The sequence below is a fragment of the Chaetodon auriga genome, chromosome 6, assembly GCF_051107435.1.
Source record: "Chaetodon auriga isolate fChaAug3 chromosome 6, fChaAug3.hap1, whole genome shotgun sequence".
Taxonomy (NCBI): domain Eukaryota; kingdom Metazoa; phylum Chordata; class Actinopteri; order Chaetodontiformes; family Chaetodontidae; genus Chaetodon; species Chaetodon auriga.
This window is the reverse complement of record NC_135079.1, coordinates 7778627-7790843: the sequence shown is the minus strand read 5'-3', so window position 1 is coordinate 7790843 and position 12217 is coordinate 7778627.

Genomic DNA, 12217 nt, shown 5'->3' with positions numbered 1-12217 from the left:
ACAATAATAGAGAAAAATACAAAAAAAAAAAAAAAAAAAAAAAGGTTCGTTGTTGCTCATAGGTGATTTCACCGGATGGCATAGGTAGGCGATTGCCTGGGGCGTCATGAATTTGTGTTTGTTTTCTTTATTTAATTAATAAAACATTTTTCCTTTGTTTTCACCTGAAACAAATTAGAATTTACAGTTAATACACGCAAATAAATCTGTCTCTATGTAAATGTGAACCGATACAATTAAAAATATATATTTGTCAATATTTAGTATCACCCACATTTCACATTTAATGGACTATTCCACCGTGACCTTCAACCTTTGCAAGCTGCGCCAAATTTAAAGATGGTCGTCACCAACACGGAACGCTACGTTTTTTCAGAGTGGATTTGAGAAAAGAAAGAGGACAGAAGATGTCCCGTAAAGGGAAGCCTTTGCCTTAAATGACATTTTAAAAAATAGATAAATAAAACTACCATAGACGCTGCAACGGAGTCTAACTGCTTTAGTTGAAGAAGCTAAGCTAGCTAGTTAGCAGCCCTGTTGCCTCAGCTTGTTGACCTCCTACGTACATAGCTAGGTGCTTGCTGCGTTTGGCTAAATGTTAAAATGCTCACGGTGGATCCTCCAGCGGTGACTTCGGCATTGGCTGCCCTGTTGAGGAACTTCTTACGTTACTTCAGTGGGGTGTCTGAGGCCTTTCTGCTGTTTTTTTTGACTATTTCTGTCATAGTTTGCACTGCGGAACGTCTTTCACCTGGAAATGTTTGAAATCTTCAAGGAGCGCAGAAGGACAGAGCACGGGGACAGAGATTTTATTATGAACTGACAATGAACGGTCAATTAAAGAAGCTGGACCAAGAGCAGACTGTTGAGGACTTCACGGTGCACACGGCTCACAGAATGACGTTCAGACAGGTGAGTACCAACAACTGCATTGCCTAGCAACGTATTATTGCGTGCGCGTGCCAGCTGGTGTGTAAAAATGGCGCAGCTCTTTGTTATGCGTGTTTGTGGCTGCTGCTGTGGAGTTTCTATTGTTTATACATCTCTGAGACTGCTGTTAAAGTGGCGGTTATTTCATTTCTATTGCCTAATATTGCTTGTTGTCGCTTCTGGTGCGGTGTCCATACCTCTTTTTATTTATTGTTGTTCATTTGTGTTTTGTCTGGGTTTTGCCTCTTCCGGTTAATTATAGTGAGGCACACACAGAAAAAACGGGCAACATCTGCTCGCTGGCTGTGGATGAATAAGCAGATTAGACATGAATGAATCACCGGCAGTCAGTCTGGTGCTGATTGATGTCCACCTGGAGCTGACCGTTCATGACTGAGGGTCATTTGAAGTTTTTCACTTTCAATAAAATTCTTGTTTGGGTCTGTCTCATAGTTTTGTGGTTTTGTTAACCGAAATGAGCTGCCTCAACATGTTTTTTCTTCCCTAGCTATGAGTGCGTTAAGCAAAATGGAGAAAGGCTCATATTGGTCTTTGCCTGGGGCCTCCAAATCACTAAAACCACTCTTGGCTATGCTGAGATCCTCAGGCTGCTTGTGCCAGCAGCAGTTAGTTTACTTAATGTTTCAACCCTCATTTGCCATGAAAATACTGCAAATTAACTTGCAGGGGTTTTACATGAAGTTGAGCCATTTCACTACTTTCAGTGTGATACCCTGCGCAGCTTTGCAATGAAACATTGAACACTAACATTCCCGGTACAGCAACCCTCTGACCTATTGGCTCTCTTAAAACAACAATTTTAACAATAACAATTACATTTAGAGTCTGACTTGTGTGAGACTGACTACATCAATACCACTACACACAGACATTTTATGTGATTATATCATATGTCAAATTATTCAGATGGAAATGGTTTTGTAAAAAAATGAGACAATCCCAGTAACAAGACTATATACCGGTCATGCTAGCAGTTCTGTGAGCATGCAAAATAGGCACAGATATACATTGGCATGCAAACATGCTTACAATAAAAATACTAGCATGTTGACGTTGGCAGTTATGATGTTCACCATCTAAATATAGCATGCTAACATCTGCCAATTAGCACAAACAAAGTACAGCTTAGGCTCATGGAAATGTCATTATTTTTCAGGTGTTTGGTCATGAAGCAAAATATTGGACAAACTAAAACTTTGACATGCCAGTGGTGCTGACTTCACAAGACAGGGGATAACCAAATTTAATAGAATTCATCCAGCTTTAAATAATACTTTTTGTGGATTTTGTTCTTAACTCATCTTTTTTACATATCACTGCACACTGATTTGTGCTCAGTTTTAAATGTGCGTCCTGTAGGTTATATGTGTATAGTGTATCATAGAAAGGTGGCCATGTCATGTACACCCTGTTATCATTAGAGCATGTAATCGCCCATCTTCAACCACAGCCATCACTTTCAGAGCTGTGGATTAGATGTGATGATGGTTATCAGCCATTACACATGCACACACACACACAAAGAGAAACACACACTGAAACCTACAGCAACATGTCCAGACAGGTGTAGATCCTGTACACCGGGAGGCATTACATGCTGTCACTGTGCCATTACATAAGAGTTTTCAGAAGAGGGTAAAGCATTCTTACAAGCTGATTCACAAGTGTAAAAACATTATAAAACATGGAAATAAGTAGTCTCCTGAGCACGACCTGGACAAGGGAGCAAATCTGGAGCCTGTAAATCAATTTAAGACCTGAGCAGGGCTGGGACAGGTGTGAGTAGCTTCCCAGGTGCACCTCCACAGGCCATGTAGCACCAGTAATCAGCAGTCAAGGGTGGTAATGACAGGGTGCTGTTGTCAGAGAGCTGTACACACTCACACGCACACTCACACAGAAGCACAAACAGTTATAACACAGAGGCACAATTGCACGCACAGTCAAACTTAGCCCGTTTTATCACAACAGGCATTTTGCTTTGTCACACATCCCTCTGCCTGTCTCTCCCCTTCAACCACTCAGACATTTTCACACCTCTTCCAGTTACTATCTCACAGGTCAGCACATACGCAATAAATTCAAACAGCAGCTGTGTGGTTATATAAGCAGCTCCCAACCTGTCTGCAAAACGGTTGACCTCTAGCCATAATGGGTCAGATCAAAGGTCAACCAACACTTGAAAACAAAGAAGGAATGCAAGCTATACTGTTTTTGTCAGTAAGCTTCAAGCCTGTGCGTGGGCATTGCCCAGGGCAGCAGTTATCTGACATCTGAGGGTTGGCGTTGCTAGGCGGCATGTTTTCAACTGCAGTGGTGCGTTAACGACTGCAGCACGTCATTGCCAACAAGCCCACATAACCTTGGTTATAGAGAGCCAAAGCGTAACCAGAACTTCTGGATTTTGTTCTATAAGTTAAAAATAAAAACATCATTCAAAATCACATTGAGATTTTTGTAATAATGCAAATAATAAAAATCCAGCCTTGGAACGTAGCCTGACTCAAGGTTAGTGTTATTCACCATGCTCATGTCAAAAGGCCACAGCTAGTTTAGATGTGAATAACATGAGGACAGAGGCATTACAGCTGAGTTTGAAAAAAGACTTTGGAAGTGAGTGTTAGTAAATTTTACGGACAAGGATGAAGCAGGATGCAGGAACATTTACCTTTACAAAATTCAACATGGTTGAACCATGGGAGTATAATTAGAGCTTAATAAAACAGGGTTACGTTTGTTTCTGTGGAAGGTGTGTATGTTTGCGTTCTATCTAAGAGGAGATTGATGTCACAGATTTGTGAAAGAATCAAAAGCAGCCTAAAATCAGCTTCAGGCCTATTGACAGATGAAATGAACATTTGCCACCTGTATGCTCTTATCTTGAGCTGCTGTTAATCTGAGAGGGGGAAGAACCCCTCTGTCACAGACTACAGGTATGTTGGGACATGCAGCTGTTGTCTTTCAACTGTTTTCCCTCAGCAGGGTGCGGTAACAGAGCTGGCACATTATGTCCTCAGATCAGAAAAAGAATGCAAATGGTGCGTTCAAAAACCACCTCTCGACGAGTGGTGCACTTTTTTTCCGCTTAAAATTTCCTTCATGGCGATGTCATAAGTGTAGTGAAGCGAACAGTGAGTGGCTCGGCCCCTCGTCTAGCCAGGATGTCATTATGAGATACCAGCGTCACCACATGCTATTTTTAACTCTGTCCTTTCCCAATTAGACCACAGTCACAGCCAGCAAGCCTGGTTTCATGCGTGTGTTTGTGTATGTCTGCGTGACCCTGAAGTCTAGTTGGTTACGTATCAGGGGGTAAACTGTCTAGCAGCTTGTCTCAAACACATCTCATATATGCCTGCTGATTACAGGCCCTGTCAGAGTTTATTCAATAGTGCTATGGTGGAAAGCTCTCATCCCTGAGATGCTGTAAGTGTATGGAGCTCTCATTGTGGAGGTACAACCACAGAGACCATCATCTGTGACCCTGCTGACTGTAAACACACACCAGGCCTAATCTTCTGGGCCTCTATAAGCTGCAGAGCAAACAGGACCCCTGACATAAGAGCTGTGCTGAGGACATACTGACTAAGTATGAATAGAAAATACCTGTGTTACATAAGTTTATCAGTGGTTTTGCCAATTTACTAGAAATCACATATACTTCACGCTACCATTAACCATTTGTTTTTTAGAAAGGGGTGTTTTTTCTGGGGTGTCCAGCACTGGTTTCCACTCATTTTCATGCAACAGGAAAATCTTTGCAAATTCTTAGTTCTTGACTTTTGTAATCCATCACAGTTTTCATTCACTTTTGGCAAAGTTACATCATGATAAAATGTCATCACCACCCGCTGCGGAGGACTATGAGATGTGCTTGAAAGCCATGCACCGTTAGTTAAGATTTCTATAAAGTCACTTTAAAGCAATGAACTGTTATTCAAATGAGGGAAAGTTCTATGAGTAACATAAAAGTAATTTGGCTAAGTTTTTATCAATTCCAATAAATATGATTCCACTCAAAGTTGACAGTAGACAATAATATAACCCAATATATGGTCCCAAAAGTAACAGAGATTAATATGAAGGTTAGTTGACCCATCAGGACATTAAGTCATGACATTTATACAGAAAATGTAATATTCAAGTCATGCTAAAAATGAATCAGAGCATGTATGTAGCAGAGATATCTGGGCCCGTGGCCTGCCCTCCATGCTGACAGGTCCTCAGCACCCCTCAGTACCACAGCTAACACTCAAGCCAGATTGGCACCTTTAATCTTACATAACCTCCTTAAATTCTCCAGCCACCGCCTCCGCTGCAGAGCTCAGTGCAGGGAAAAAAAAGCTTTTGTCTCTGAACAAAGCCAAAACACCACATCTGTCAGCAACGCTCATTTGTTTTGAATTCCTCTCTTTATCCTTTTACATCGATACCAAGCACGACCTGGCCAGGCTTAATGACCTACAGCACAGAGAAGAAAAGTCAGTTGCCAGGCAGTTGTGTTTGTATAGACTGCGGGTTCTGCTCAAGGAAAGCTATGGGTGGCAAGAGGAGGAGGAGAGAGGTGAGAGGATGTGGGGAGGACAGCAGTGGCTTGGCACAAGCCGCTGTGTGTGAGCGTCAGCCTTCTTCGGTTGGCTGATGGAGAACATCATGCTATATAGTCCTGCATTGTAGGGCTTTTATAGAGTGAGAGTGAAAGAGAGCAAGAGAGAGAGAGAGTGATCATTATGGCTCCTGGAATAGCATAATTAGAGAGAAAGGCCCTGCTGTCTCAGTGCATGTGTGTAGGAGTGTTGTTTTTCTCTTCCCCTGGGGATAAAACAGTATAACATCCCAGGTACATTTATGTAACACTGCTTTGCTGATACCTTTTCTGACTCTTCACAAAAAGTACATTTTCAATAGATGCATACCCATTTCAAAACTCATGTGAGACAGTTCTGTTAGTTCATCTACATGAATATGTCCATTAAAACTGAGGGACCTGCCACCTGATGAATATATGTCTGGTGATAACTGGCCTTTTCCAGAAGCTTGATTTTGGATTCCTGAGGAAAATTCCTGAGGAAATAGAAGCCTCTTTAGCTGCTAATTGCTCACCAGCTAGTTGCTATCTTAGCCTGTCTGTTGTGGGCGACTGTGGTCCACAACAGACAGGCTAATCAGTGGTTCGGGCCCCGGCTCCTTCAGTCTGCATGCTCCATCTTGGGCGAGATACTGAACCAAAAATTGCTCTTGATGGGTGTTTCATTGGTGTGTGTGAATGGTTGAATGTGGCATGTACTGTAAAGTGCTTTGAATAGTCAGTAGACTAAAGCACCATATAGATGCAGTCCATTTACCGTTTGCGATGGCCACTTGACATGCAGTTGATTTCTACAGCCTTTTTTCTCAAAAAGCTTCTGCAGCCTAATGAATATATGTATTTTTTTTTTTTATTTTTTTTTTTTTGGAACTATTTTCTATCCAAGAGGTATTTTCTGTTGAAGATACAGTCTGTCTGGAGTTAGGCTGTAGGATAACACATAATGCATATATACATAATAAGTCTAAAAAGTCTCAAATGTCATAATGATTAATCTTTAGGTTGCTCATATTAGTGTTTCTGTCTGAAAACACAGGAAACATTTTATCAACAACTCAACCCAAAAATTTGGTGGGCCTTGATTGAAATTAGACCATTAAGTAAACACCAGGCAGATGAAGTAACTTAATGATCACATCTCATCAAGAGAATGTGGATGTGATAGTGGTTAAACACACATCAAGGCCGCATTCAGGAAATAGGAAGTGAACACTTAGTGCAGCCGTGAATGGCAAATTGATTTTCTCCTCTTAACAAAAGCATAATCATACCGTTTCCAAATATAGTGCTCCACCATTTCCGTTAAACAAGAGCAGATTAAACACTTACAACTTCTCATACGCTCACTTGCTAGTGTGCAGGCACGCTTTAACACACATTTTGAGCTAATTGCATACATGCATGTGTGTGTTCAAACACCGCCGTTCTCTACCATCAGCTTGACTTGATTAGCTGTTGCGGTGTGTGCAACCACTCTGCTGATGAAAGACAAGAAGCTGGATCTGTCACTGCTGCACGGGCATTACAAGCACAGCAGTTTACACAACAGTGGAGCACTAACGTTGGCCTTCATTAGAGGGATTAGAAGCCTAATCTAAAACACTGTTCAAGTCTCTCATCCCAAACCCTAAACAGCCTCTCTAGGGGGGCCCTTCCCTCCTACACCAACCATAACATCTCAGACTTCAAACAGTCCATCTGTAACCCCAACCTCTGGGTGCTATCCCCTCTCTCATCGACCCCTATCTCAGAGCGAGAGGTTGCAGAGGGTGGTGGACCCCATGTGATGGTGCAGCTGTGGAATGATTTATTGCTGGGTTAATTGTTGGGTGAACGGGAATTGTACCCATAGGCTGCTGGCTCTGGTTTGATTACGGGTTCACCTGCTATCAGATTGTTGCATACAGTTCATTAGCTTCTTAATGGGACTCATACCCCCCTCTTTGGACCACTGAGGGGCCATGGGGGGAAAGATAGAGTCCAGGGAATAGAGTGTGTGCTGCTCTATTGCTGTAATTAAGGGTCATTTGTTTTGAACTTCCTGTGCTGACCAGCTGCATGGTGTCTGTCCAGCATAAAGCTGCAAGGATCAAGAAGCCTTGAACAGCCTTCTGCTGACTGTGACCCTCAAAGCTGTCCCTCTCTCTCTCATGTGGTTTAAAGAGTCGGTTCACCCACATTTACACAAAACATATTTTCTTATTTACTCCTGTTGTTATCTAGTCGTGCAAACAGTTTTGGTTTTATGTGCTTGAGGTTTTGAGGTATTCGTCATTACTGCTGCAATCCCAAAAGAATGAGGTGATTGGAATTTTGTTTGTGCATCTAAAAGCATTACAAAAATTACAGCTGAATCTCTCAACAACAATGTGTTTTCTCATTGGGATATCAATTGCACATTTTTATTATTATAGCACTCCAAAACAGAGTGCCAACAAACGACAAACTAAGCTGTAAAATAATTGGGTTATGAATAAATCAATCACTGAGAAGATGCTTATAAAATGTGGGTTTTTAAAGTGATTAAAAAGAAGAAACAGAGTTTGCAAGTCCAAATGGGTTAAATCATCCATTATAGGTGGGAACCATTTGCATACTCTCCTCCAGAGAAAGAGTCTGGGGATTTTTAAATTTGATGCAACAGTATTTCTTCAGACCTCAGACATTAACATTTATTTCAAGACAGAAAAATCTGTTTTTCATTTGAGTTAATAAGTTTAACTTTATTCCCTTGCGTTTCTGTCATTCTTTCATTTTCAGTTTTGATTAATTTCTTTCTGAATGACATGAATTATCTCCCACCTGTTGTTCCAATTATCCAATCAGCACACATCCTTAAATGAATACATAAAAAGGTCAGGCTTGGACATTATCTCCCTTGGATCCCTGATGAAGACTTATCAAGGTCAAAACCACACAATTGTTTCATTAGCAAGCCATGCTAATGAAAAAAGGCATATAATCAAAACTGTACTTGACAAATAAGTGCCTGAAATTTGCTCTTTTGCACGTTTGAGGAAACAGAGTTTAGTGCAATGTTCTCCATCAGCAAATTATTCCAAAGTCCAGGAGCCCAAACTGCGAAGGTTCTATTGCATCTGTGCTTAAAAATCCAGAGAGTTAAGCAACAATAAAAATTCACAGATTTCTCTATGCTAAGTTTTTCCGAGGAACTTCTTTCTGCAGAAGAAGTAGCTCCTGTGAAAACAGCGTGTTCTGTGGATTATCCAGTGTAACAGTGACACTGCCTGTAAAGAGATGTTACTGTTGGATTTTGAAACCTAGCACACACACCGCTCCTTACCAAATATCTTTAAACCTCAGCACATAAAACCAAAACTATCCACATGGTTAGATTCCACTTCAGGCAAGTGGAGAAAATATGTTTTTGTAATTTGCATCAAGTAACTGTTAAACAGAAAGTAAGTAGGACAGAATATGACAGAATCTGTGTACCCCCAATTTGAGACAGAGGGAAAGAGAGCAGTGACAGGCCAGCATAGACTGAGGGCTGCAGAATAACAGTTGGTATAATCACACCTGGGACATAAACCTAATGCACCAATATCTTCTGTTTCCTGATATTAACTATAATCAGTAATCAACCTGCGCTACAGTTCCCAACTGTGTACAAACACATTTCAGAATAGAAACGATATCACAGTCACTATTTTTTAACCTTTTACCAATCTTGAAATTGATTTAAGATAAACTGCCAGATTTTGGGGCACACAAAAAGCAAAGAATCTGCATTCCCTCCTGCTTGTTGGCCTAAAATGGACTGAAGAAGTAATTAATGTCCACTTTAATTTTTGTTTTTACTATGTGAAAATCTTAACCAGACCATGGAATCGAAGATTGTGAGGTGGAGGTGATTGTTCATATGGTGGAAAATCAGCTGCCACATTTTTAAGAGTGTGATTGGATTGTTTTTGGAATGGCTCTCCTCGCCCCACCCTGGAATCTATACCTTTTTATTATTTCCCATAATGTGGGTACTGGCGGAAACACACAGAAAAAGGTATCCGTCTCAAATAGTGTGAGCTGTGAAGTAATCACCCAAATACGTCCTTGTTAGCCCTCAGTCCAGTTGACACTCACTGGGCTTTTGCCCAAGCTAAAAATATGTCTCCCTTTCTTTCATCTCTCCTTCCTTTCATTCTGCATGTGAGAGCTTTACTGGGTGCTGCTGGTCCGTGGCCTAACTGAGGCCTAAAGCCCCCCTCCTGTAAAGTAGTGGGATGCCAAACATCCTCTGATTTACAGCTTGGAGCACACGCTATGCCTTTGCTCCTATGGGCTATAAAAGGCAAATGAGAGCGTGATGTCCAGATCCCGCTTGCTATATTAACCTACATTCTTTCCAATAGAGTAGAGTGGCTGCATGGACTGACTATAACCACATGGTGGAAAGAGGCAAACCTTCCAGGCCCCAACAGAGCGCTCACGTGAAGGGCAGATGGAGGGTTCGGATAGCGTACTGATAACATCAGCTGCTTACCTGATCTCGCATATAGAGCAGTCAATAACATTCCTTTTCTGCTACACAACACTGGCTCCACAGTCTTGTCTGGCCTCAGATCACACTAGATATTTCCTCAGGTGTTTAAGGCAGGAACCTGGGGACCTGAGTGACAAGAATTGCCAGTGGGATCCATGTTCAGGAGCAAATCTGAACAAGACTAAGAGCCATGCGCGCAGCTCTGTGAGGCTGTTCTTAGTCACAGTGGTGCTTTAAGTTAAATTCTAACATGCTCACAATGACAGTGCTAATGTACTGATGTTTAGAAGGTATGTTCACCATGTTTACTATCTTAGTATGTGTGTTAGCATGCTATTAGCGCTAAAGACGAAGTTAAGTTCGTGGGAATGTCATTAGTTTTGCAGGTAGATCTTATCTCTTCATGTGTGCCTGCACCAAATTTCACTGAAAACCACAAATTTCAACCTGCTTAGGAAAGCACATTGTCTGTGAACTACAAATGTCTCAACAAAATCCAGCTAGTAGATTTGAGATATGTCTCTACATAAGTGAAAACTTGGACCTGCTAGGTGAACAGTCAGGGAATCACCCAAGTCACTTGGATCCTATGGGCATCATGAATGTCTGTGCAAAGGTCATGGAAATCCATCTGATATTGACATATTTCGGTCTGGACCAAACTGATGGACTGACTGACAGACGTTGCCTTCCTTAGAAGCACATTATTAGCATGGCAAAGAAATCAGGGGACTGGGGGAACCTAGACTTTGTGTTTTTAATATTTTAGAAATCTAAAATAATGCATAAGGAGAAATGAAGAGGGATGTTTCTATCAGGTAATAATGCTTTGAAGCACAGCACATCTACGGATGTGAGCAGACCCCTGCTGAAGATGTGGCCAGCCTCAACTACTTTTCTACCCCACCCGTTCCTCTTAGGATTAGCTTTGCTATGATTTAGCGCTGTTTCTCACTGGCCTCTGGAATGCGACGGATGACGGATCTATTTTCCTACATTGTTTCACCTGCTCTAAATGGAACCACATGCTGCACAGGACCGCCTCTCCTTTGTCTGTAATTGGAAGCACATGCAGAGTGAAGCCAAGAGTAAAGCAGAGCCGCAGCACCCGACAAGGTCCTCCACCACACACCTCCCCTCCCCTTCCCCAGGGTCTGGGGTGCCACATTTTGGTCGGGGCCAAGTGGCAGGTCACATTGCAGAGCCTGAGAGCAGTTATTGAACTAAGTGACCTGGCATTACATGTCAAATTCAGTTCAATGGGACGACTGTATCGTGTGTCCTGCAAGTCTTTCAAGCCCCTCGGACTGAAATTTGAGTGGCAGTTGAGAGTCTGCTGAGGAAGGAGGCCTTGACATTGAGTCTGACATGCTTCGAGAACACAAGCAGTACTGTACTGTTCATTCGCCATGGTCTGCAATGTCTGGACGGGACCAGCCATGGATGCAGGGCAGAAGTATCATCAACTCTTACATCACCGCTTCTTGTACCAGAGCAGGATTGCATAAGAGCAGAATGTATGATAGTTATTAAGCTCATCAGTCACGTTAATCTAACATGTCTGTCTATGATGTATGGGAGGAATCAGTGATATCCGGGGGGGAGAGAAACCGAACTCTCCTTATTCAATGAAATCTATGAGGCTTGTTAGCCAAGATTTTAGAAATACAGAGGACCATGAGTTCGAGGGGTTTTTTTTGTTTGTTTGTTTGGTTTTTTTACATTTTGTCTGTTATGGTAACTGTCCAATCATAGTTTTCTTTTCAAAGTTTTATTTCCCCAACATGAAGGTCTACTGGCTTTCTGCGCATTTGTTGACCTAAAAATTGTCCAATTTTATTGATTGTTGTTCATTTCCTCTTATTGACAGTCATTGTGCAGAATGATTTATGTGCCCAGTCTGACACTAGGAAGATGCTCTAACATTCATCTGCGCAAGGGCGAAGGCATCCTCTGTGCTCACCTACAATCTTAAAAAAAAAGATGTGTACGTGCAAGCAAGGAAGTCAGTCATGGTCCAAATGCAACTTACATGAGTGTGTTGTAGAAACTACAAACTAGAGGTCAGCCGATTAATTGGTTTAGCCTTTTATTTGGCAAATTAAACTATTGTTATAGGTGGAATAATGGCTGATGACTGTGCAGCCTCCATCGTCATACATCACCATTTTTGCATG